Here is a 23,712-nt window from a genome sequence, read left to right as displayed (position 1 = left end):
TTCTGCTGTCAGTGTTTGGGAAGTAAAGCTGTTGCGGTACTGTAACTAGAGGGGGAAGCAGTGATTCATTTCGCAGTCATAGGGTAAGAGGTAACTGAAGGGAGGAGCAGACAGGAGAAAAAAGAAGCTGACCCAACAGAAAGAGGAGGGGTACAAGTAGGGGAAGTGGTCAAGCAGGAAATGCACAGGGAGATGAAAACCAAAAGACCACTCCAGGATGAAGGAAAGAGATGCAGAATAAAAATTGAAGCAAGCTGCTTACTCTTTAGGTTGTTGGCTGGCTTAATTCATCCTATTAATTAGTCAAAAAATTCAGAAATAAAACTTGCACCTTGCCCTAAAATGTTGCAGCATCTGTCAAATGTTGAAAGGCCTTTTGACACAATTTGGCGGTCTTCCTTGTTTTCGAGCAAGTTAACTCCTTGCTTATCCTACATGGCTTTCCCTCTACTTATATAGCCCCTACCATTGTAATATCTGAATATCTTACAAATACTAATAAACTTGTCCTCAAAATACTCCTTATGAAGTAGGGAAATCTTTTAGATAAGGCCTCATTCAAAACCCATTGTGGTCAATAGGACTCTCTCTAAAGGATCAAGCCCTTTTTGTCACTTTTGGAAGTGGCACTTAACAGTCTTAGTCACTTAAACCTTGCAGTGCTGAGCGTAACAACACCTAAATACCTTTAAAAATCCTGGACCTTAGTGTCTTGCCCAGGGTTACACATGCACCGAATGTGCAAGAGCTGGGAATTGAATCCACGTCTTTGGAGTCCCAGTCCAGTCCCATAACCACAAGATCAGTCTCCTTGCAGAATGTTCTAAGCCCTTGTTAATGCTTTGAAATAGCACTGTTTCAGTAGGGTTTTTTTTGTCAGCAGTCAGTTTAATGAAATTTGAGCTGACCATGGATTTGTTCTTGTCTACGCTTGGAGGCCAACACTGGTTCAGCTAAACAAACTGATCAAATGGTGGTGTTTCTACACGTAGGAAATCTCTCACTTGTTTTTTATGGTGTAAGTTTGAGGAGACCAATCAGAGTGGAACATGATAGAAGTACATAAACTAGAGAAAGTAGATCAAGGGCTTCTGTTCTCCCTGTCTCATAACACAACACCCTTAAGCCAGTCTTTAGTGATTAGAGATCAGGATAAGAGCCAATATAGAGAACATATTATCCCACAATTACCTGCTGCATGGTTCTTATCTCTGAGGAAAGATAGTCCAGTGGTTAGCCCACAAGCCTAGCAGTTAGGCGACCTGAGTTCAGTTCCCTGCTTTGCCACAAACTTCTGTTGTGACCTTGGTCAAATTACTTAGCTTCCCAGTGCCTCAGTTCCCCATCTGTAATATGGGATTAATAATACTTACATACTTTACTGGATATTATGAGGATAAACACACTAAAAATTGTGAAGCACTTGAGATCTGTGGAGGAAAAGTGCTATGTAAGAGCTAGGTATTATTCTCTGAATCATATGGAACAGGTCACTGTTAGACACAGGTGACTGGATGGACTTGGGATCTGATCTAGTATGGCATTTTGTATGTCCCTAAGGGTGCATTTGTTTCTGTCATTGTGTCTAGTAGTTCTTCTGATAGTAAAAAATGCCTGTGCCCTTTTTGAACAATAGTGAGAAATTTTCTAGTGCAGCTGGCATACATGAAGGTTCCAAAAACAGCTTAATCACTGGAGTGTGAGTAGAAATCAAACTGCCATATATAACTGTTAGCCTGGGTTGTAACCCAGGCTGGGTTTTCTGGTCACATAAAACCACTTTATTTTCTTGTAATCAATACATTCATAAAAAAACAGAGAATGAAACCTTGAAATTGAGAAATGTTGATTGAATGACTGTTTTGTTGCTGAACAAATTGTTCTATTTCCTTGGTTAGAGGATCTGCGCTTTAGCAGAGCTTTTAATATATTTCTGTGTGAAAGTAAACACTTAATGCAAAGATTTGTTTTCTTGACAATTGTTTGGTGTAGAACTTCCTGATCTCTTTGTTTAATTTTTTCCCCCGCTACAGCACATAATCAGGTTAGCTGCATCTGTCACCAAGATCCCAGTGGTAGTACTAGCTTTTGGAATTCCCATAATGATTCTACCAGTCCCCTCTTTTGTTGCCTCTCTCTGTATGAGATCTGCTGGAAGGGCTGAGTTAGAAATAGCTTCATTGGCACCTGCAGCAGTTGATTGGGCTGAATCATGAAAGTAGGGATCATAAGATAAGAGTGCTGTTTTTAGTGATTTTTTTTTAATTTTAATATTTAATTGCTGAAATATACATGCAGGTACAGACATTAATCTTGCATCAAAATGAGTAAATATGATTGTTCTTTAAATGTCCTCAACTAAGCAGAGTATCTGTGCAAGACTTGCTTTAATGTCTTTAGGAAAAACAAGTCTGAAATGTGTAGTGACTTTTGTCCTTTGTATGTACCTTTTTCCAAGGTGAACTAATAGTTTCACACACATGCACAGGGTGCTGGGGAGGGGTAGAAAGTCTTCTAACCATTTTATTTGGTTCAGCTCTTACAATGAGAAAGTAGGGGTTGAGGAGGGTGCAGAGAAATTTCCATTATGAGGATCAGGGTATCCAGTTGGCAAGGATTGTGAAAGCCGGGTAGCTTCTTGACTGCAGATCACTTTCTCAGTTGTAGCTACAATATACTTTCCTGCTCTTCAGAGCGAGCGAGCTCCCCTTACTGAAGGGTTTTTGTTAAATCTGAATAGCCTATGTATGGTCAGATAGAATTGTTTTAAGTATTTATTGTTGATTGGAAGTGACTTTGGCAGTCTTCCCACTTCCTAAGCTTGATGATAGCTTAGGGTATGTTGCAACACTGACAGAAGCTTCAAGCCTGTAAACAACAGCAGACCTGTCCCAAACTCGCTCAGTTGGGGAATTAATTTTAAAGCGGTGTTTTAATGTTTTGTTTGAAGCCGTGAATTGGTTTTTCTGTGTTTCAGGGAGGCATTTATTACCCTCAGGTTCTGAAATAACTGTCTCTGTTCGTAATTTGTTAATGGAGGCACCACGCAGAGCACAAGCCATGAGGAGGAGAGAGAGAAAGGGGGGTTCCTGTACGTAAAGGATCCGGGAGCTAATGCCAGCATTCTAGAAATTACAGGGAAATGACTGAGGGGATCGGAGCGGGGGGTGGGCGCTAGGACTCCTCTGAAGACAATTGGATAGACCTTAGCACCAGCACAACTTGCAGCAGCTACGTGTAAGGAAGACCAACTGCCTTTGTCGGGTCACAGGTGGGGTGGGGGCTAGGGACAGGAGGGAAGCGGGCGCGTGTGAACGCGTCACAAAGCAGATTTTCCGTTGCTACGGAGACGCTGCCTAGCTTAGAGCTGCTGTTAACCCCGATCTCCATTACATGAATGGCAGTTGTGGGAGCTGCTTGCCAGACTTCGCGGGGGTGTGTGTGGGAACGCGAGTGGGCTCCTCGGAAGAGGGCCGCAGGTAAGGTCAGTGGCTGAGGCGCACAGACCTTTTAAGCGATTGCAGGGTAAAAGATCGTTGGGCAGCCGGGGCACAGTGGGAAGCGGAGGGACCGGGGTTCAGTTACCCTCTCTAGCGGTGGAGACAAGCGTAGTTTGTCCCCGGCTTCTAGTTCCGAGATCTTCTCGGCTCCTTGCCTTCAATTTCCTTTCACTTCTGTAAGGGTGTGCTTGCGGCAGAATTCAGAAAAACGGACCCTGTGCCCCGGCCATCATTCAAGGACAGTGACTAAATACTTTCTCCCATTTCCTGGGGAGGGAAATCCTGCTGTGTGTATCAGTGAAATGTTTTGACGTTGTTCGGTTCTTTTTAATAAGAAAACATTTTTTAAACAGTTATGAGGAAGTCTTTTTAAAAATACATGGTTTAGTTCATATTTCAAGACTGGGCATCAGCCCAGACCTGGGTAGTTTGAAGAAAAGATTATTTCCAGAGGACATCCATCATACTAGAGGCCCTTTTTACCTCAGTGTATTTAGAGCAATTTCCCTGGTAAAATAAGTCACTTTTCTATCTGTTTCCTACTTGTATGTACTGACTAGAAAAGAGAGAGCATATGAGAATTTTACCACAAAGACAATAAACTGTGAACTAAGCAAGAATGTATTTTAAGTCCAAAAAGAGGAATTTAAAACCAGGAATTAGACTAATACATTTTTAAAAGTTCAGTAAAACAGTAAATTTCACTGCATGTTGGCTGAAATTGGTTGGTTGGTTTAAGAATCGCATTAGCAAATGCGATGTTGGTTATACCTTAAAACACTGGGAAAGTATACCCAGTGCAGTTTGCTTCCCCTCTCCCCAAAAACTTAAGTGGCTGACACGTGACTACAATCACTCTCAATCTCTATCCCATCTCAAAATGTCAAACTCAGTTTTTTCAAGTGTCTGTCCACTTAGAAGAATAATTTCCAAGTATTAAAATATTGTGCTGAAACTTCTTAATGTGGTATTCTTAATATGTGAATTTAATAATTAAGCTTAAGTAAAATGGATTTGAGTGAAATATCAAAGTAATCAAATTAAATATGGTGTTGCTAATATAAATCATGACTTAAATAGTATATCTTGTCTATCACTGCATCACCTCTTGGTAATAAATACTTGCTGGAAATTAACTAAAATGTTTTGGCTAGCTAATGGGGGATTTCAGCGGAAATATAGTAGAATGAAATGCTGCAGTAGGTCACTACTTAAAGGAGGCAGTGAAAATGCAGGTGGAAACTAGTAGAGACAAACTTTTTTAGATTTAAATTTGTGTATTACAAGTGTTTATATTGACTTGGTTAATTATTTAAAAATAGATCTAGGTGAATAAATCAAAAAAATATTCAAATGCTCTTTCAAATAAAACCTATACTCTCAACCCCTTTTCTTTGCTTTCTGTCAACGTTCATAAAAAGCAAATTAATTTTTGTTTGCAAGGTTCACTGAATTTGAAAGCTTTATGAATATTCATGCAAATGTATATTGGAACCAAAATTGTACTTGTGTGGCCATCTTGAAATCTTTCTGTGGGTTTGTGTTAGGTCATCTAATAAGGGTACAGAGACAAAATGATGTGAGTTAGGTAACCAGTGATAACATCTAGAACATTGAGTACTTTGAGCGAACAGTAAGCCACCCATAAGCTGAAATTCTTTTGTACAAAATAATAATTTCCACAGATATGGCTAATGAACTAATCTGTAACAGTGTTTACAGATTCCCAAACAGGGAAAATGTGTAAATTTGCTGACTAAATTGATTACAAATGTAAAGTTTAAAGCAAGAATCAGTATTTACCTAAAGGGATAATAAATAAAAACTTCATGTTTACTAAAAGTAATAATTATGCATTACAAACTCTTCCTCAGCAGTAGCTGGAAATATTTCCTTCGTGTCCATGAACTGAAAGATTTGAGGGGGAATGTAAAAAAGCTAATTTTGATTGTTGCCTCACTGGCTCCTTGACAATCTGCATGCATGTGATTAATATTGTTTCAAACCTCTTGACTTTCATGACTTTGTAGGTGACCATGAACGATGAGTATTTTTATTACGTTACAATGCGTTTTATGAACTCAGATTTTGTGGGGGCAGTTCTCTTCAGGTGTAAAGTAACATAGCATGGATGAACTGAATACTTTACGTTTGTGTTCAAATCATATTGGATATATACCTTTTTTGTATACGCATCTGTGAAATGTACTTGATGTCCTGATTTTGAAAATATGTTCCTTCAAATAATTCTTTTTTTTAAAAAAAATTGCATTTTAAAAGGTTTATCCTGCTAAAAAGGAAGAGGGGAGAAACCCTTTTGATTTTAGTTTGTCAATGTGAAATTTCATAATTTCTAACTGTTGATGTAATCTCTATATTGGCAAAGTCTTCAGTAATTACACCTACTTCATAATTGTTCTGTATCTGCAGCCATTTTACCCCAGGGTAAAGTGGGTGGTAAATGCTACCAAGTCGTTGTGGTAGTGTTTCTCTCTCACTCTGTTCTGTCTGAACAACTACACTAGATGTAGGACAATGATGAAAAATCTACATGTTTCCTGGGACTGGTCTACACTTAGAAGTTTTGCAGGCAGAGCTATGTCCTTCCCAGCATAGCTATGCTCGCAAAACTGTAGAGTAGGCAAAATTCCTATGGCTATCCTGGCCTGACTTTTAAAGGTAAACAGTGTTTAAATTCTGGTCTACCCTGAAAAGTGGCATGTAAACTAAAATATATGGGATTCCATGCTGATCATGTCTCACTAATTTCAGTGTCTAAAGTAAAAATATTTTGTCTAATAGTTTATGAATTCCCCTTAAGTTTTGACAGTGATGCTGTTTTCTTTTTGGTCCCCATCTTGTGCATAATCAGTGGTAATAAAGATAGTGGAGACCAAATGTATGTCTTCAATGACACCTGTAGTCTTCACTGGGGATCAATCCCGTTGCATTGTAAGGCAAATCATAGCTGTTATGGCAAGTGCCTGAAACAGTAAATATTTTTAAATCCAATTTGGCATGTTGAGCCCTAAAGGACTTTTGTTTCCTTTGTATTCCACCCAAATCTCTCTACTCCTTGTGTAATATCTACATTACTTAGTCAAAACAGGTCCTCATACCTAGAGTCATAGAATATAAGGCCAGAAGGGACCACCAGATCATCCAGCCTGACCTGTATATTACAGACTACTAAAGACCACCCAGCCAAGACCATCAAGCCCAATACTTGTCTGAAGTATTACAGTCCTCAGGAGACTAAACTGTTCTATGCCACAGGCAGAGAACAAGAGGGATGGAGGTGCACCAATGCCCAAGATCTCTGCAATGGCATGGAATTCACTAAGTGAGATAAACCCAGATTGTCCTGGAAAGGAACCTGCACTCCATGCTACAGAGGAAGGTGAACCTCCCTGAGGCCCTTGCCATTCTGACCTGGTGAAGAATTCCTTCCAGATGCCAGATATGGCAGTTAGTTAGGTCCTGAACATGTGAGCAAGACCCACCAGCCGCGCACCTGAGAATGAGATGGTACTGAGAATTCTTGGAGCACTGGCCCTTTTTGTCTATTATCCCATTCCAGCCATGGCCATCCCTAATGTTACAGATGAAGGAAGAAAAAAACAAACAAACCAGAATACATTGTGGGGAGTGAATCCTTCCTGACCCTTACAGGGGACCAGCTGAAGCCCTGAAGCATGATATTTTTAAGAACATAACGTGTAGAACCAGAAGAGACCAAGGTCGCCAAGCCCATCATACAATCCCATTCATAATTTTTGCAAGCTGTATCTTAAAACTAGTTAGATTGTTTACCCACAACTCCTATTGGGATGCTGTTCCACAGCCTTATCCCACTGATGGTTCTAAATGTTTTAATTTCAAGCCTAAATTTATTCATGGCCAGTTCACCTCATTTGTTCTTGTCATTTTCCTTTACCTTAAATAGCTCTTCTTCCTCCCTGATCTATTTATAGAACGCATTCATATCCCATCTCAGCTTTTGTTTTGCGAGGCTAAACAAGCCAAGTTCTTTTAGTCTCCTCTCATAAGATAGGCTCTCCATTTCTCTGATCATCCTAGAAACCTTTCTTTGCGCCGGTTCCAGTGTGAATTCATCTTTCTTGAACAAAGAGGGCCACAATTGTACAGAGTATTCCAGAGGAGGTCTTACCAGTGCCTTGTAAAAGGGTATTAATACTTCCAAAATTTCTTTAAAAAATTTGCCCTCAAAAGAAACCTCAATTTTAAATTTTCTCATAGAATGGGAATTCTAAAGGTTAATTTAGAAAAATCTAAACAGTTTTTTGTTTAAATGCACCAAAACAAAATTGATGAGGCACCCCAGAGACGTGGTAGCTGTACTTCTAGGCTCCCTGTTGCAGACCTGGCAGACCAGAGATCCCTGGCTCCAGACAGGGCTCCCATTGGTGCAGGACTGTTCGGTTTCTCTATGGCAGGGAGTCTAGAAGCTATGACAGCCCTAGCTTGAGCCAGAGTTGCTGGGCTTTGTGGCAGCTTGCAAGGCAGGGAAGCTGTCAGAAAGCCAGACAGGGTTTCTTGGGAAACCAACCTGGTTTACATCGGAAGATCTGATGAAATCAATGTGTTTCTGCAGAACATTCAAATTTTGTTGAATTGGCATTTTCCAATGGAAAAACTCAGTCAGAAAATTTGTGACCAACTTTACGTTAAACATATAGGCCTGACATCCCACTTCAGTTTGAATAATTGGGAACATAATTCAGTGACTCAGATTATTGACTGACGTAATTGGTATAGCTCCACTGAAGTCAATTTACTCCAGCTGAGAATCTGTCCCAATGTTTGAAGATCTAGGGATTCAACAAACTGCTATAGGATTTTCTTTAAAACTGCTCAAGATGAGGTACTGAAGAGGAGGGGATACAATTTTTACTGTCTGAGGCTCTTACTATTTTGTTAGTTTTTTAGTGACAAAGAAAGATTCCAGTGACAATTACTGGGATTTCATTGTTCTAGTTCTTTAAAACAGTTGAATGAAACTTTTTATTCCACAGAAGTGTAGCATTCACTCCAAATGAATTCAGAATTCCCTCACAATTTTCTTAGTCAGTGCTCAGCTCTTTTGTTAACCCTTAAACAGGGATGAATGGTATGTTTAAAAACAACCAACCTTCATCATTATTTCTGTGGTGATTCCAGCTAAGGACCTGCATGAAGCATCAGGACCCCATTGTAATAGGCACCATGCAAACTAACACCAGGAGTCCTTGAGAGTTCGCTGCCTATAATTTGCAACTCAGCTGAATCATCTTGTCCCTGTGGCATTGTCATGCCCCAGTAGACTCACCAAAACTGGTGCTAGAGTAGAGAAACATGAGAATTGAGAAGAATCTGAGTTATAGTAAAAATAGAATAAACTTTCAGCATGATTGTCTTAAACTATTTTAAAAAAGGAGTTCAATGACACTTGTAACTTGTTAAGCAGAGAAGAGCAGTCCTTGGTTTGGAGACTGCAGTCCATGTGACTTAATTTAAAAAAAAAAAAATTCAGTCAGATTCTTGAGAAAACCCATCACTGTCTTCCTAATTCTTCAAGTCTCTCTGTAGAATTGATTGTAATCTAGGATTTCCTTGGTTTCTTATTACACACACTGCAATTGTACATTTCATTTTGTATTGCCATTGTGTTATCACATCTGGCAATTAGCATATTGAGTCAGTGTAAGGCAGCCAGCTCACCCCTGCGGCACCTCCAGCTGGTCTTAGTCAGGAATTAGCTCACCAGGCTCTGGAGCGCCCTCTGCAGGCTGGTGATCCACCTTACTGCTGACCCCGTGTCCCTCCCAGACCCAGTGCCCCTTGTCTCTTGGATGGCTGCTCCTGGTAGTACACCCACTGTCTCAGGGTACCTACCCACTATCCTCACCTTCCCTCAGTGTAAGGCTGCTGCCAGTCACCAACTAGCCCCTTGTATCGGGGGCAGACTGCAGTGTAAAAGCCACTCATCACTGGCAAGAAGGAGTTTGGACCTGCTGCCTCGGCCTACCCGTGGGCTGCCCCCTTTGCAACCCCAGTACCTGCCTGGCCTTCTACTAGGCCACAGTCTGGGATTTTCCTGGCCGGAGCTCCCCAGCTCCCTTGGCCTTTCTTCAGCCCTGCTCCAATCTAGGTACTCTCTGCTCCCAGCAGCCAGGTCCCTCCGTGTCCAAAGGCAAGAGAGAGAGTGACTCAGCTCCTGGCTCACTGCCTACTTATAAGGCCAGCTGAGCCCAAATTGGGGCATGGCCCCAGCTGAGCCTACTTCCCTACTCAGCCTGGGCTGCTTGCCCCAGCCACAGCCCTCTCCTGGGCTGTTCTAAGCCCCTCAGGGTAGGAGCAGGTGTCTACCCCACTACAGTCAAACAAGCCAATAATACGATATTTTTAATCCTTTTGTTTTTACCCAGATACAACTTCTACTAGTAAATGTTGCTAAATTTTGAAAAAGATCTGGTTACTCAATTGCTATTGTTATGTAACATGAATATCATTGCTTGGAAAATTACAAATCTTAAACTACAAAAGTGATTTGGGTGAAAGTACAACAGTTACAGTATATTATACTTTTATAATTGCCTTATTTAATTGGGATTTTTCTTCTGTAGATTTCACCACACTTGCCTGTGACAGCTCCTGTGGGATAAGCTGGGACTGAAGCATCTGGCAGTGGCTTTCACGTCTTTACCTGCCACGATGAAAAGTTGCATGAGGTTTGTTTTTTTTTGTTTGTTTGTTTTTGACACTCTGTGTGCATTTATTCTAGTGTAGTTGTCACAAGATAAGCAGATCAGTTAGTAAACACATTTTTGTAAGGATTTATTTCTTTCCCACTTCACAAAAGTTTACTTTTGAAAGTAAAGGGTAGAATAGTATTAGCATGGTAAGTACATCACCAGGACAAATCACAGATTATAGTCTAAGAAGGAAGGATCAGCGCTGGAAACAGCCAGTCCCATTTCCCCAAGATCCAAAATAAATATGCCTGACTTGCATTGACTTGGAGGACTGAAGGAGAGAACACGGAGGATTTCTTGTTTTCTCCCTCTCTCACACTTCAGTACTGCTCCATCAAAAAGTATCATGTACAACTGTATAGCGATTGTGTGTGCATGTGCATGTAAACAGAGTTATCTCTTTAAGTTTTCTGCAGTGTTCTTTCATTGATTAGTAGCATCTTTTCCTCAAAGATTTTAACTTATGCTGCTGAGCTATCTTGCATCTTGTACTTAATAATCAGGATCTGATTCCAGAAATAGTTCTACCACTCCAGGACCGATATGGCTTCTTGTTACTCCAAAGCCGGATGTTTGGAACCAGTCCTATATAAAATGGACAGTCTGAATTGCATTTGGCTTTCATATTCAGCAACTGCTAACTATTTAGTTACATTTTCCTACTTTGAATTTCTGGAATATCTAATGTTAAAGCATAAGCTCATATTCAAAAATTAGTCTGTTATATAGAACAAATTAGTCTACAAACATTTGTATCTTAATTGAAAATGATCTTTTATTCATTTTTTAAGATGTCAATATAAGTGGTTTTTGTTGAGAGGATTTTAAAGAAATCTACTTGAGGGGAGGGGAAGTGATTTTTTTCTGTAAAAACAACAGTGTGTATTCCTCTGTGGTTGGCTGCATTGAGATAAGAATTCTATTCATATAAGAATTGCTGAGTCTACACATAAAAATGTTTTTTTTTTTTTGGTAATTGCTAGCCCTAGAAACTCAACTTGGCCTCTTCACAGTGAAACTGGATTCTTTCCTCCTCCCACATCATTATCAGGAATAAAGAACCTACAAGAGTTTGGAGTCTCCTGAAAAATGTCCTTAAATGCTTGTTTGAAGATGGGGACAGTGCTCTGTGCACTGAGCGTCTTTTAGAGTCTTGGTATCTCACAAACCGGTTTTGATTCAAGTGAACAGTTAGGCCATCATATCCTGAATAAATCATCAGGAAGGAATAGGCCCATATCTCCTCTAGCTGACAGTCCATCAGTTCTGAGATTGGATTGTGTTCTGTAAGGCCTTCTTAATTGCCATTAACCTGGCAAAAAGGGGAGCTGGCTCAATAACATACCCACGTGAGTGGTCCCTGGGTTGGAGATAACAATTCAGATATTTTTCCAGTGGAAAAATATAAACATCTGTTTGCTTTACCTATAAATATGACCATCTGCTCAAGAATCACTGTCCATCTATGGGTATTAGCCAGGATGGGCAGGAATGGTGTCCCTAGCCTCTGTTTGCCAGAAGCTGGGAATGAGCGACAGGGGATGGATCACTTGATGGTTACCTGTTCTGTTCATTCCTTCTGGGGCACCTGGCACTGGCCACTGTTGGAAGACAGGAGACTGGGCTGGATGGACCTTTGGTCTGACCCAGTAGGGCCATTCTTATGTTCTTATGGTGATACATGCTTTCTTCAGTCACAAGGTGGATGTTGCAGGAGTAGTTGATGTGAGGCTTTCCCCTATTTCCTCTGGTAGCTTCATTGACATTTTTGCTCAGGAGACAAAGGGCCCATGGTCTGTATGGCTAAGGCAAATGTTTATCTGTTGGGGATGATGTTAATCCAATTGTGCTGAAAATGTTGCCATGTTTAATCATGCAGAACCAGTGCTCCTATTTAATTCGCTGCCTAAGATCCCTTTTCCTGTCAGTGTGGGAGACAAACTGCTGAAGGAAAAACAAACGAGGAGTGAAAGTATCATGTGTGTTTGTTTGTTTTTTTTTACCCACCTTTTAGCCATGCAAGGAAAGAGACAGAATCTCTATGTTGCCAACAAAAGTTCCTTTTGTCACAGTTTATCTTCTGCAAGAATTTCCATCTTGCAAATGAGATCATTTAGATCATCCGATGAAGTGAGCTGTAGCTCACGAAAGCTTATGCTCAATAAATTGGTTAGTCTCTAAAGTGCCATAAGTACTCCTTTTCTTTTTGCGATCATTTTAGTATGACTGACTACTAAAATATTACTTCCCTCCTTCCTTCAGAAAGGAACTATGGATTTTCTTTCATTCCCTCTTGGAAGATGTTTTCAAATTGGAGTGGTAATATCTCTCATTAAACAAGCACAAAAAATCTATACTGTACTAAAGTTAAATGCTGACTGCCAAATTACCAAAAGTGGATGCTGTAGTTGTCACGCTTGTTAAGCATTCTGTCATCCCCCAGAAAATTGTAAAGATAAAACACTTGAAGCTCTATTGGCCTCTGCAGCAACCATCTGTTTTGCAAAAGCTATTCTTTGTTTTTCCTGTTTGAATTATATCAGTGCTACAGAATTTTGTAAATGCAAAATTACTTTTACAAACAGTTAATCTTCACAACACCCTTTTGGTGTAGGCAATTGTAAGTAGTGGTGTCCTCATTTTACTGAAGGAGAAACTGAAGTAAAGAGATTAAGTAGAGCTGTCAACCGATTAAAAAATTAATGGTGATTAATCGCACTGTTAAACAATAATAGAATATCATTTATTTAAATATTTTTGGATGTTTTCTAAATTTTCAAATATATTGATTTAAATTACAACACAGAATACAAAGTGTACAATGATCACTTTATATTTTTTTATTACAAGTATTTTCACTGTAAAAAAACAAAATAGTCTTTTTCAATTCACCTCCTAAAAATACCATAGTGCAATCTCTTTGTGAAAGTGCAATTTAAAAATGTAGATTTTTGTTGTTGTTACATAACTGCACTTAAAACCAAAACAATATCAAACTTCAGAGCCTACAAGTCCACTAAGTCCTACTTCTTGTTCAGCCAATTGCTCAGACAAACAAATTTGTTTACATTTGCAGGAGATAATACTGCCCGCTTGTTTACAGTGTCACCTGAAAGTGAGAACAGGTGTTCGTATAGCACAGTTGTAGCTAGCATTGCAAGATATTTACATGCCAGATGTGCTAAAGATTCATATGTCCCTTCATAATTCAACCACCATTCCAGAAGTCAGGCCCCAGCTCAAGTCGAGCAGTGCAGCCCATCCCATGCTTTGCCTGCGAGCCCGGATAGCGGTGCAGGCCCTAGCCAGCTTCAGGTCTCATCGATGCCCAAAGCTCTTATAGCAGCTCAAGAGATCCTGACGCTCCCGGTGTTGCCCACACCGGCTCCCATGGTATCCCTCTCGGGGAAAACCTGCGTTGGGACATATGCGTGTGTTTCTGCCTCAGCAATACCGATCCCCATCGAGAGGGATATCCCGCCTTCATTCGCTCGCCCGAAGCCGTCACACCTCAGGACTGAAGAGGCAGGCTTAGTGGAGCCCTCTTCGGTCCCCCCCACTGGGGGCACCGATCGAGGGACTCAAGGTGTACCTCGCCGGTAGATTGGCGCAGACACTCTGAGGCACTGATCAGACACTAGGGATCACCGATCGCTGGGCCGTTGTTGCCTGGCTCCAAGAAAGAGGCTGCCCTACTGAGGACGATACTCCTGGCAACTGGCCCGTAATAGCTCCTGGTCCTGTTAGACATACCGGTCGAGTAGTGTGAGGCATGGCTCGTCGGGTATCCGACGCAGATCCTCCAAACGCCGTTGCTCCCCGGGAGCCCAACAGAGACAGTCTCACTCGGACAGGTCGACTTTAGGACGCAGTGACTGGTCCCGGTTGGACAAGAGCCACCGTTCAGCCCAATCCTGGTTGTCCGGTACCAATCGCTCCACTGGTAGCTCCGGCTCAGAGCAAGGTCCCCTGCCTGCGGATAAGCTCTGGTACTGGCAGTGCCATCTACATTATCGGCACTGAAATCTGTCCCACGGCCCCAAGCGCAGTGGCCGGCACCATGGTATCCATGGAACCCACGGGGGTTCACCCAACCTTCCCAGGCTGCCCTATTGGTGTTGGGAGCCTCGGAGAGGCCAGCAGCCTCAGTATCCCGTCCCTCTCCTGTGCTTGGAGAGGAGGACCCAGGGGAGCAAGCTGCTGGACTACCAATGGACGTGGAGGTTGCCATGGTACTGGCATCATCCTTGTCGTTGCTGGATGAGGCTATAACGGGAGCCCCGTCACCCAGTTCCTCAGGATGACGCCAAAGCGCACCAGGAATTTTTGAAGAGGGTTGCTTCTAACCTGGGGCTTCAGGCAGAGGAATTTGAAGAGCCCTCAGACTCTGTTCGATGTCCTCAGCTCCTGCCAGGGTGGCTCTATCCTTTCATGAAGGGGTTTCCAAAATCATTAATTCCTTGTGACAGACCCCCTCTTCCCAGGTCCATATCTTTAAAAGGACCGAACACAAGTACTTCGTGCTGACCAAAGGGCACAAGTACTTGTACTCCCACCCAGCCCCGTAATTCCCTTGTGGTTGAGGCGGTTAACCACAAGGAGAGACAGGGACAACCTGGGGCCGCACCCAAAAATAAAGACTCGAGGAGGCTGGATCTCTTTTGGATGTAAGGTTTATTCGTCTTCCAGCCTTCAGCTGAGAGTGGCCAACCACCAAGCCTTCATTGGCTGATATGACTTTAATAAGTGGCAAGCCATGGCTATGTTCAAAGGGTTGCTCCCCAAGGCTTCCAAGAAGGAGTTCCGAGCAGTCCTCGATGAGGGCACGACTGCGGCCAGGGCAGCCCTCCAGGTGGCATCGGATGCTGCTGCCCGCACCATGGCTTCCTCTGTCTCCACACAGTGAGTCTCTTGGCTGGTCCTCTCTGGGTTGTCCTCCAAGGCCCAGAAGTCAGGACTTCGACGGTGGGGCCCTATTTGCGGAGCAAACAAGACAGCAAGTTGCATCGCCTCAAGGATTCTTGCACCACCCTGAAAACCTTGGGTCTCTACGTCCCAGCCCCAGCGTGTAAGAGGTTCAAACCACAGCAGCCTCAGGGCTGGGGAGCCAGCCTCGGCAGGGCCAGCCCCATAAACAAGACAAGGGTTACAAGCTCCACCCGAGCCACCTGCCTCCATCCTCAGCCCAGTCGGGCTCAACCCGTAATGAGCAGATTGCCAACCGGTTGTTTTGAGGGTGTTCCCAAGGGCAACCTACCAGACTATTCCCTAGATCCATCTTTCCCAGTGTTCTCCGACTGCCTTTCCCCTTTCCTCCTGGCATGGACCACTATAACTTTGGACCGCTGGGTCCTCAACACAGTGGAATAGGGTTATATTCTCCAGTTCCTTTCTACCCCTCTTCTCACCTGCCTTCCCCGTCACTCTTCAGTGACCCCTCTCATGAGAGTCTCCTCGTGCAGGAGGTAAAGGGGTTACTACAGCTGGGTGTGGTGGAAGAAGTTCCTCTCGAGTACAGGAACAAAGGGTTCTATTCCCAGTACTTTTTAATCCCAAAGGCCAAGGGCGGTCTGCGGTTCATCCTGGACCTATGAGACCTCAACAAGTACCAACAGAAGCTAAAGTTCCGCGTGGTCTCTCTGGCTTCTAGTATCCCCTCCCTGGATCTGGAAGACTGGTATGCCACCCTCAACTTGAAGGACACATACTTCCACATAGTGATCTTTTGAGGACAGTGGGGCCCCACCACTACCAGTTTATGGTCTTCCTGTTTGGCTTGGCAACAGCACCAAGGGTGTTTACCAAGTGCATGTTGGTGGTGGCAGCTTACCTCAGGTGCCGGATTATCCAGATCTACCCATACCTCGATGACTGGCTCGTCAAGGGTGGTTCAAGTCTCAAGTCCAAAGGGATGTCGCTGTGCTTAAAGCCGCACGCCACTCTCTGGGCCTACTGGTGAACGACAAAAAGCTGACGTTAATGCTGGTGCAGAGGATAGAGTTCATCGGAGCGGTTCTTGACTCCATCAGCACCAGAGCGTTCCCACCACTGGAAAGGTTCTACACAATGGCAAACTTCATTGTGGAAGTTTCTGCATTCCCTCTGCGTACAGCCAGGGCCTGCCTGTGCCTGCTGGGCCACATGGCAGTGTGCACTTATGTGGTCTGCCATGCCAGGCTCCTACAACAATGGCAGGCAACAGTCTATTCCCAGTCCCGAGAAGATCTTTGCCATTCCCCAGGCTATACTTAGCTCGCTGAAATGGTGGACCAACAGGACAGTTCTGGAAGGGGTTCCATTCGACAGCCCTCCTCACTCCGTCGAGTTGCTGTCGGACGCCTCAGACCTTGGCTGGGGGGGGGTCCCTGGAGGAGGCACGGTTACACATAAACGTCAAAGAGCTCCGAGCAGTCCGGCTGGCGTGCAGAGTCGTCTTGCCCCACCTGTTGAGCAAGGTGGTATGAGTCCTGACAGACAAGACAGCTTGATCATCAACAAGTACGGGGAGTGCACTTGCCAGCTCTCTGTCAGGAGGTGCTCCATCTGTGGAACTTCTGATTCAGCCACGAAATCCACCTAGAAGCTTGTCACTTCCCCGGCATCAGGAATACACTGGCAGACTAGCTCAGCAGGGACTTTTCCTCTCACCACGAGTGGTCACTCCATACAGAGGTAGCCTGCATGATCTTCCAAAGGTGGGGAACTCCCCAAGTGGACCTGTTCACTACCAGACAGAACAGGAAATGCCACCAGTTTTGTTCTCAACAGGGTCTGAGCAAGGACTCCCTCGCCGATGCCTTCCTCCTGTGGTGGTTGGGGAGCCTGATGTATGTGTTCCCTCTGATTCCACCCATCAGCAGGACCCTGGAAAAACTCAAGAGAGACCGGGAGCAGGTTATCATGATTACCCCAGTGTGGCATTACCAGCATTGGTTCGGCATGCTCATGAGCCTGTCAGCGGCCACTCCCTGGCCCCTGTCCAACCGACCAGACCTGCCATTGCAGGTCCACGGTCAGCTCTTGCACCCCAACCTCGGGTCCCTCCAGACATGACGGTCTGATTCTTGAGAGGGCTGAAGAGACTCTTCCCGCAGGTGCAGGCTCCCTTCACGCAGTGAGATCTTAACTTGGTCCTCTCTCTAGGCTCACTGACCCGCACTTTGAACCACTGGGGTCCTGCTCCCTTTCCCATCTGTCATGGAAGGTTGCGTTCCCGGTGGCAGTGACATTGGCGAGACAGGTCTCTGAAATTAAAGCCTTGATCTCAGAACTGCCGTACACTGTTTTCGACAAAGATAAGGTTCAGTTGCGGCCCCTTCTTGGCAAAGGTGGTCTCCACCTTCCACATGTACCAGGACATCTTCCTCACGGTGTTCTGTCCCAAACCACACAAGACCACTGAAGAGAGGCGTCTTCACACCCTGGATGTCCAGAGGACCTTGGCTTTTTACTTAGAATGTCCCAAGCCTTTCCATAAATGGACTCAACTCTTCATCACTATAGTGGATAGGATGAAGGGTCATCCGGTATCCTTGCAGAGGATTTCCAATTGGATCACCTCATGCATAAGGGTCTGTTACGATCTACTGAGAGTTCCACAGCTGCCAATTGTCAGAGCCCACTGGACAAGAGCTCAGGTGTTTTTGGCAGCCTTCCTGGTGCACATCCCTATCCAGGACGTCTGTAGAGCTGCAGCGTGGTCCTCTGTCCGGTGGAACCCCTTATACTGCGCCATACAGATGCCACTTCAGGGGGCGCCAGAGCTGGTTCCCTACAGATACTGCTGAGGGAAAAACTCCTGGCACGGTTGCGTGTGGCGAGCACACACACCTAATATGGAACGGACATCAGCAACACATCTTGAGGAACACCAGTTATGGAAAAGGTAACTGTCTTTTCTTGGAGGCATCAACATACAAGTTCCTCCACTTTGATGGTGAAGGAATATACTCCTGCATAATTTAATCTTGTTAATGCCATAAGATAATGGATAACTTGTGCTAGAAAAATAACATTTTTCATTAGGTTTTCAAAACATAAATGAGCATAATGAGCAACTAGCAAAGAAAGCTGACTTGTCCTAACTTGAACTACCTCTTCTGTGGCACCCTCACCACCTTTTGAGTTTGAGTTATAAACATTATTTAGAGAACACTATTTAGAGAGAATTATCGTATCGATGTAAAATAAATAAATAAATCTGTATATATGCACGCTTATTTTTTTGTTTGTACATGATAAATCAGCCCTGCAAAACAGTGCTTCAGAAATCTTAGGGCCAGAAGTTTTTCCCTCAGTAGGATTTCACTTTTGGTACTTGTATGTAAAGAGGCCATACTTGTAACAAAGAGTGCATTTTTACTATAAACATAACCATCCTGTAATGACACTTAGGGTATGTCTACACTACGAAATTAGGTCGAATTTATAGAAGTCGGTTTTTTTGAAATCGGTTTTATATATTCGAGTGTGTGTGTCCCCACAGAAAATGCTCTAAGTGCATTAAGTGCATTAACTCGGCGGAGCGCTTCCACAGTACCGAGGCAAGCGTCAACTTCTGGAGCGTTGCACTGTGGGTAGCTATCCCACAGTTCCCGCAGTCTCCGCTGCCCATTGGAATTCTGGGTTGATATCCCAATGCCTGATGGGGCTAAAACATTGTCGCGGGTGGTTCTGGGTACATATTGTCAGGACCCCGTTCCCACACTCCCTCCCCCCGTGAAAGCAAGGGCAGACAATCATTTCGCGCCTTTTTTGTCTGCTGCCAGCCAAAGATGTAAAGGATAGATGGAGTGGGTCAGAACAAGAAATAGACCAGATTTGTTTTGTACTCATTTTCCTCCTCCCCTGTCTAGATCACACTGCAGTCAGTCACAGAGAAGGCGCAGCGAGGTTAATCTAGCCATGTATCAATCAGAGGCCAGGCTAACCTCCTTGTTCCAATAACAACGATAACTTTGGTTCACCATTTCTTATTGGAACCCTCCGTGCAGTCCTGCCTGAAATACTCCTTGATGTACAGGCACACCCTTTGTTGATTTTAGCTCCCTGAAGCCAACCCTGTAAGCCGTGTCGTCAGTCGCCCCTCCCTCCGTCAGAGCAACGGCAGACAATCGTTCCGCGCCTTTTTTCTGTGCGGACGCCATACCAAGGCAAGCATGGAGGCCGCTGAGCTCATTTTGGCAATTAGGAGCACATCAACCACCACACACATTATCCAGCAGTATATGCAGCACCAGAACATGGCAACGCGATACCGGGCGAGGCGGCGACGTCAGCGCGGTCCCGTGAGTGATCAGGACATGGACACAGATTTCTCTGAAAGCATGGGCCCTGCCAATGCATGCATCATGGTGCTAATGGGGCAGGTTCATGCTGTGGAACGCCGATTCTGGACTCGGGAAACAAGCACAGACTGGTGGGACCGCATAGTGTTGCAGGTCTGGGACGATTCCCAGTGGCTGCGAAACTTTCGCATGCGTAAGGGCACTTTCATGGAACTTTGTGACTTGCTTTCCCCTGCCCTGAAGCGCATGAATACCAGGATGAGAGCAGCCCTCACAGTTGAGAAGCGAGTGGCGATAGCCCTGTGGAAGCTTGCAACGCCAGACAGCTACCGGTCAGTTGGGAATCAATTTGGAGTGGGCAAATCTACTGTGTGGGCTGCTGTGATGCAAGTAGCTCACGCAATCAAAGATCTGCTGATATCAAGGGTAGTGACCCTGGGAAATGTGCAGGTCATAGTGGATGGCTTTGCTGCAATGGGATTCCCTAACTGTGGTGGGGCTATAGACGGAACCCATATCCCTATCTTGGCACCAGAGCACCAAGCCGGCGAGTACATAAACCGCAAGGGGTACTTTTCGATAGTGCTGCAAGCTCTGGTGGATCACAAGGGACGTTTCACCAACATCAACGTGGGATGGCCGGGAAAGGTGCATGACGCTCGCATCTTCAAGAACTCTGGTCTGTTTCAAAAGCTGCAGGAAGGGACTTTCTTCCCAGACCAGAAAATAACTGTTGGGGATGTTGAAATGCCTATATGTATCCTTGGAGACCCAGCCTACCCCTTAATGCCATGGCTCATGAAGCCGTACACAGGCAGCCTGGACAGTGGTCAGGAGCTGTTCAACTACAGGCTGAGCAAGTGCAGAATGGTGGTAGAATGTGCATTTGGACGTTTAAAGGCGCGCTGGCGCAGTTTACTGACTCGCTTAGACCTCAGCGAAACCAATATTCCCACTGTTATTACTGCTTGCTGTGTGCTCCACAATATCTGTGAGAGTAAGGGGGAGACGTTTATGGCGGGGTGGGAGATTGAGGCAAATCGCCTGGCTGCTGGTTACGCGCAGCCAGACACCAGGGCGGTTAGAAGAGCTCAGGAGGGCGCGGTACGCATCAGAGAAGCTTTGAAAACCAGTTTCATGACTGGCCAGGCTACAGTGTGAAAGTTCTGTTTGTTTCTCCTTGATGAAACCCCCCGCCCCTTGGTTCACTCTACTTCCCTGTAAGCTAACCACCCTCCCCTCCTCCCTTTAATCACTGCTTGCAGAGGCAATAAAGTCATTGCTGCTTCACAGTCATGCATTCGTTATTCATTCATCACACAAATAGGGAGATGACTACCAAGGTATCCCAGGAGGGGTGGTGGAGGAGGGAAGGAAAATGCCACACAGCACTTTAAGCACAGCACTTTAAAAGTTTACAACTTTAAAATTTATTGAATGACAGCCTTCTTTTTTTTGGGCAATCCTCTGTTGTGGAGTGGCTGGTTGGCTGGAGGCCCCCCCACCGCGTTCTTGGGCGTCTGGGTGTGGAGGCTATGGAACTTGGGGAGGAGGGCGGTTGGTTACAGAGGGGCAGCAGTGGCAGTCTGTGCTCCAGCTGCCTTTGCTGCAGCTCAACCATACACTGGAGCATTCTGGTTTGGTCCTGCAGCAGCCTCAGCATTGAATCCTGCCTCCTCTCATCACGCTGTCGCCACATTTGAGCTTCAGCCCTCTCTTCAGCCCGCCACTTACTCTCTTCAGCCCGCCACTTACTCTCTTCAGCCCGCCACCTCTCCTCCCAGTCATTTTGTGCTTTCCTGCACTCTGACATTATTTGCCTCCACGCATTCGTCTGTGCTCTGTCAGTGTGGGAGGACAGCATTAGCTCGGAGAACATTTCATCTCGAGTGCGTTTTTTTTTCTTTCTAAGCTTCACTAGCCTCTGGGAAGGAGAAGATCCTGTGATCATTGAAACACATCCAGCTGGTGGAGAAAAAAAAATGGACAGCGGTATTTAAAAAGACACATTTTATAAAACAGTCGCTACACTCTTTCAGGGTAAACCTTGCTGTTAACATTACATACATAGCACATGTGCTTTCGTTACAAGGTCGCATTTTGCCTCCTCCCACCACGTGACTACCCCCTCAACCTTCCCCCCTCCCTGTGGCTAACAGCGGGGAACATTTCTGTTCAGCCACAGGCAAACAGCCCAGCAGGAATGGGCTATACTGAGTGTCCCTGAAGAAAAGCACCCTATTTCAACCAGGTGACCATGAATTATATCTCACTCTCCTGAGGATAACACAGAGAGAGAGAGAACGGATTTTGGTTGAATGCCAGCAAACATACACTGCAATGCTTTGTTCTACAGTGATTCCCGAGTATGTGTTACTGGCCTGGAGTGATAAAAGTGTCCTACCATGAAGGACGAAATAAGGCTGCCCTCCCCAGAAACCTTTTGCAAAGGCTTTAGGACTACATCTAGGAGAACCGCAAATGCCAGGGCAAAGTAATCCTTTCACATGCTTGCTTTTAAACCATGTATAGCATTTTAAAAGGTACACTCACCAGAGGTCCCTTCTCCGCCTGCTGGGTCCAGGAGGCAGCCTTGGGTGGGTTCGGGGGGTACTGGCTCCAGGTCTAGGGTGAGAAACAGTTCCTGGCTGTCGGGAAAACCGGTTTCTCCGCTTGCTTGCTGTGAGCTATCTACAACCTCCTCCTCCTCCTCATCTTCTTCGTCCCCAAAACCTGCTTCCGTATTGCCTCCATCTCCATTGAAGGAGTCAAACAACACGGCTGGGGTAGTGGTGGCTGAACCCCCTAAAATGGCATGCAGCTCATCATAGAAGCGGCATGTTTGGGGCTCTGACCCAGAGCGGCTGTTCGCCTCTCTGGTTTTCTGGTAGGCTTGCCTCAGCTCCTTCAGTTTCACGCGGCACTGCTTCGGGTCCCTGTTATGGCCTCTGTCCTTCATGCCCTGGGAGATTTTCACAAAGGTTTTGGCATTTCGAAAACTGGAACGGAGTTCTGATAGCACGGATTCCTCTCCCCAAACAGCGATCAGATCCCGTACCTCCCGTTCGGTCCATGCTGGAGCTCTTTTGCGATTCTGGGACTCCATCATGGTCACCTGTGCTGATGAGCTCTGCATGGTCACCTGCAGCTTGCCACGCTGGCCAAACAGGAAATGAGATTCAAAAGTTCGCGGTTCTTTTCCTGTCTACCTGGCCAGTGCATCTGAGTTGAGAGTGCTGTCCAGAGCAGTCAGAATGGAGCACTCTGGGATAGCTCCCGGAGGCCAATACCATCGAATTGTGTCCACAGTACCCCAAATTCGAGCTGGGAACGTCGATTTAAGCGCTAATCCACTTGTCAGGGGTGGAGTAAGGAAATCGATTTAAAGAGCCCTTTAAGTCGAAATAAAGGGCTTCACTGTGTGGACGGGTGCAGGTTTAAATCGATTTAACGCTGCTAAATTCGACCTAAAGTCCTAGTGTAGACCAGGGCTTAGTGACATGGAAGCATGACAGAGGAATTAAGATTCTAATCATATCACTATGGACAAAGAGTTAAATACTGCCCTTGTTGAAGTCAATGGTGCCTAAATTTCAATCAATAAAATCCCCATGGTTCCTAAATCTCTGCCAGAGGGTACGCATACAGAAACCAAGAGTGTGTGACACTTGAACACCTACCTCATGCCAGAACTCCAGCATGATCTTCAAAGTAGGCATTGCCCTGGCTATCTCTACAGCAGGGCCTGACTCGGTAGGAGTTTTTGGAAGCCACTGACTGGATCAGGCCTTTCAAAAAATGGTTGTCTTTATTACGTTTAGCTCAGTTGTTAAAGCATTCACCCAGGACGTGGAAGACCAGGGCTCAAATTCCCCCCTCCCTTCTCCCTGTTGTGGAGCAGGGGCTTCAGCTTGGTACCCAACACCATAGGTTAACACCCTACCCCTTGGATTATTCTTACTATCTGGTCCAATGGCTATTTTATTATTCAGACAAAGTGGAATAGCTTCAAACAGGAGACAAAGAAAGAGACACCCCATAACGCTGTATTTAGGGCACTCACTTGCAATGTAGGATACCCAGGTAAAAGTCCCTGCCCCACATCAGGCAGAAAGGAGATTTGAACACATATCCTTAGTGAGTGCCCCACCTTCTGGGCTAAAGGTCATA

The 23,712-nt window shown here is 44.9% G+C and overlaps 1 protein-coding gene across 7 annotated transcripts in view; it reads left to right on the top strand.

Moving 5' to 3' along the window:
* ACSL3 (acyl-CoA synthetase long chain family member 3) overlaps positions 1–23,712 on the top strand; it is a 112,889-nt gene that overhangs the window by 27,150 nt on the left and 62,027 nt on the right. For 5 of the 7 annotated variants that reach the window (XM_073359941.2, XM_073359944.2, XM_073359943.2 and 2 more), the window contains one exon: positions 10,127–10,231. The gene's annotated coding sequence lies outside the window, so the exon portion shown is untranslated. Of the gene's footprint in view, positions 1–3,264; positions 3,485–10,126; positions 10,232–23,712 lie in introns of those variants that run through there. The other 2 variants (XM_073359939.2, XM_073359940.2) reach the window with 2 other exon arrangements.

The sequence above is a fragment of the Lepidochelys kempii genome, chromosome 9 (assembly GCF_965140285.1).
Source record: "Lepidochelys kempii isolate rLepKem1 chromosome 9, rLepKem1.hap1, whole genome shotgun sequence".
Lineage (NCBI taxonomy): Eukaryota > Metazoa > Chordata > Testudines > Cheloniidae > Lepidochelys > Lepidochelys kempii.
The sequence above is the reverse complement of the archived record's forward strand: the minus strand, read 5'-3'. Positions and strand labels throughout refer to the sequence as shown.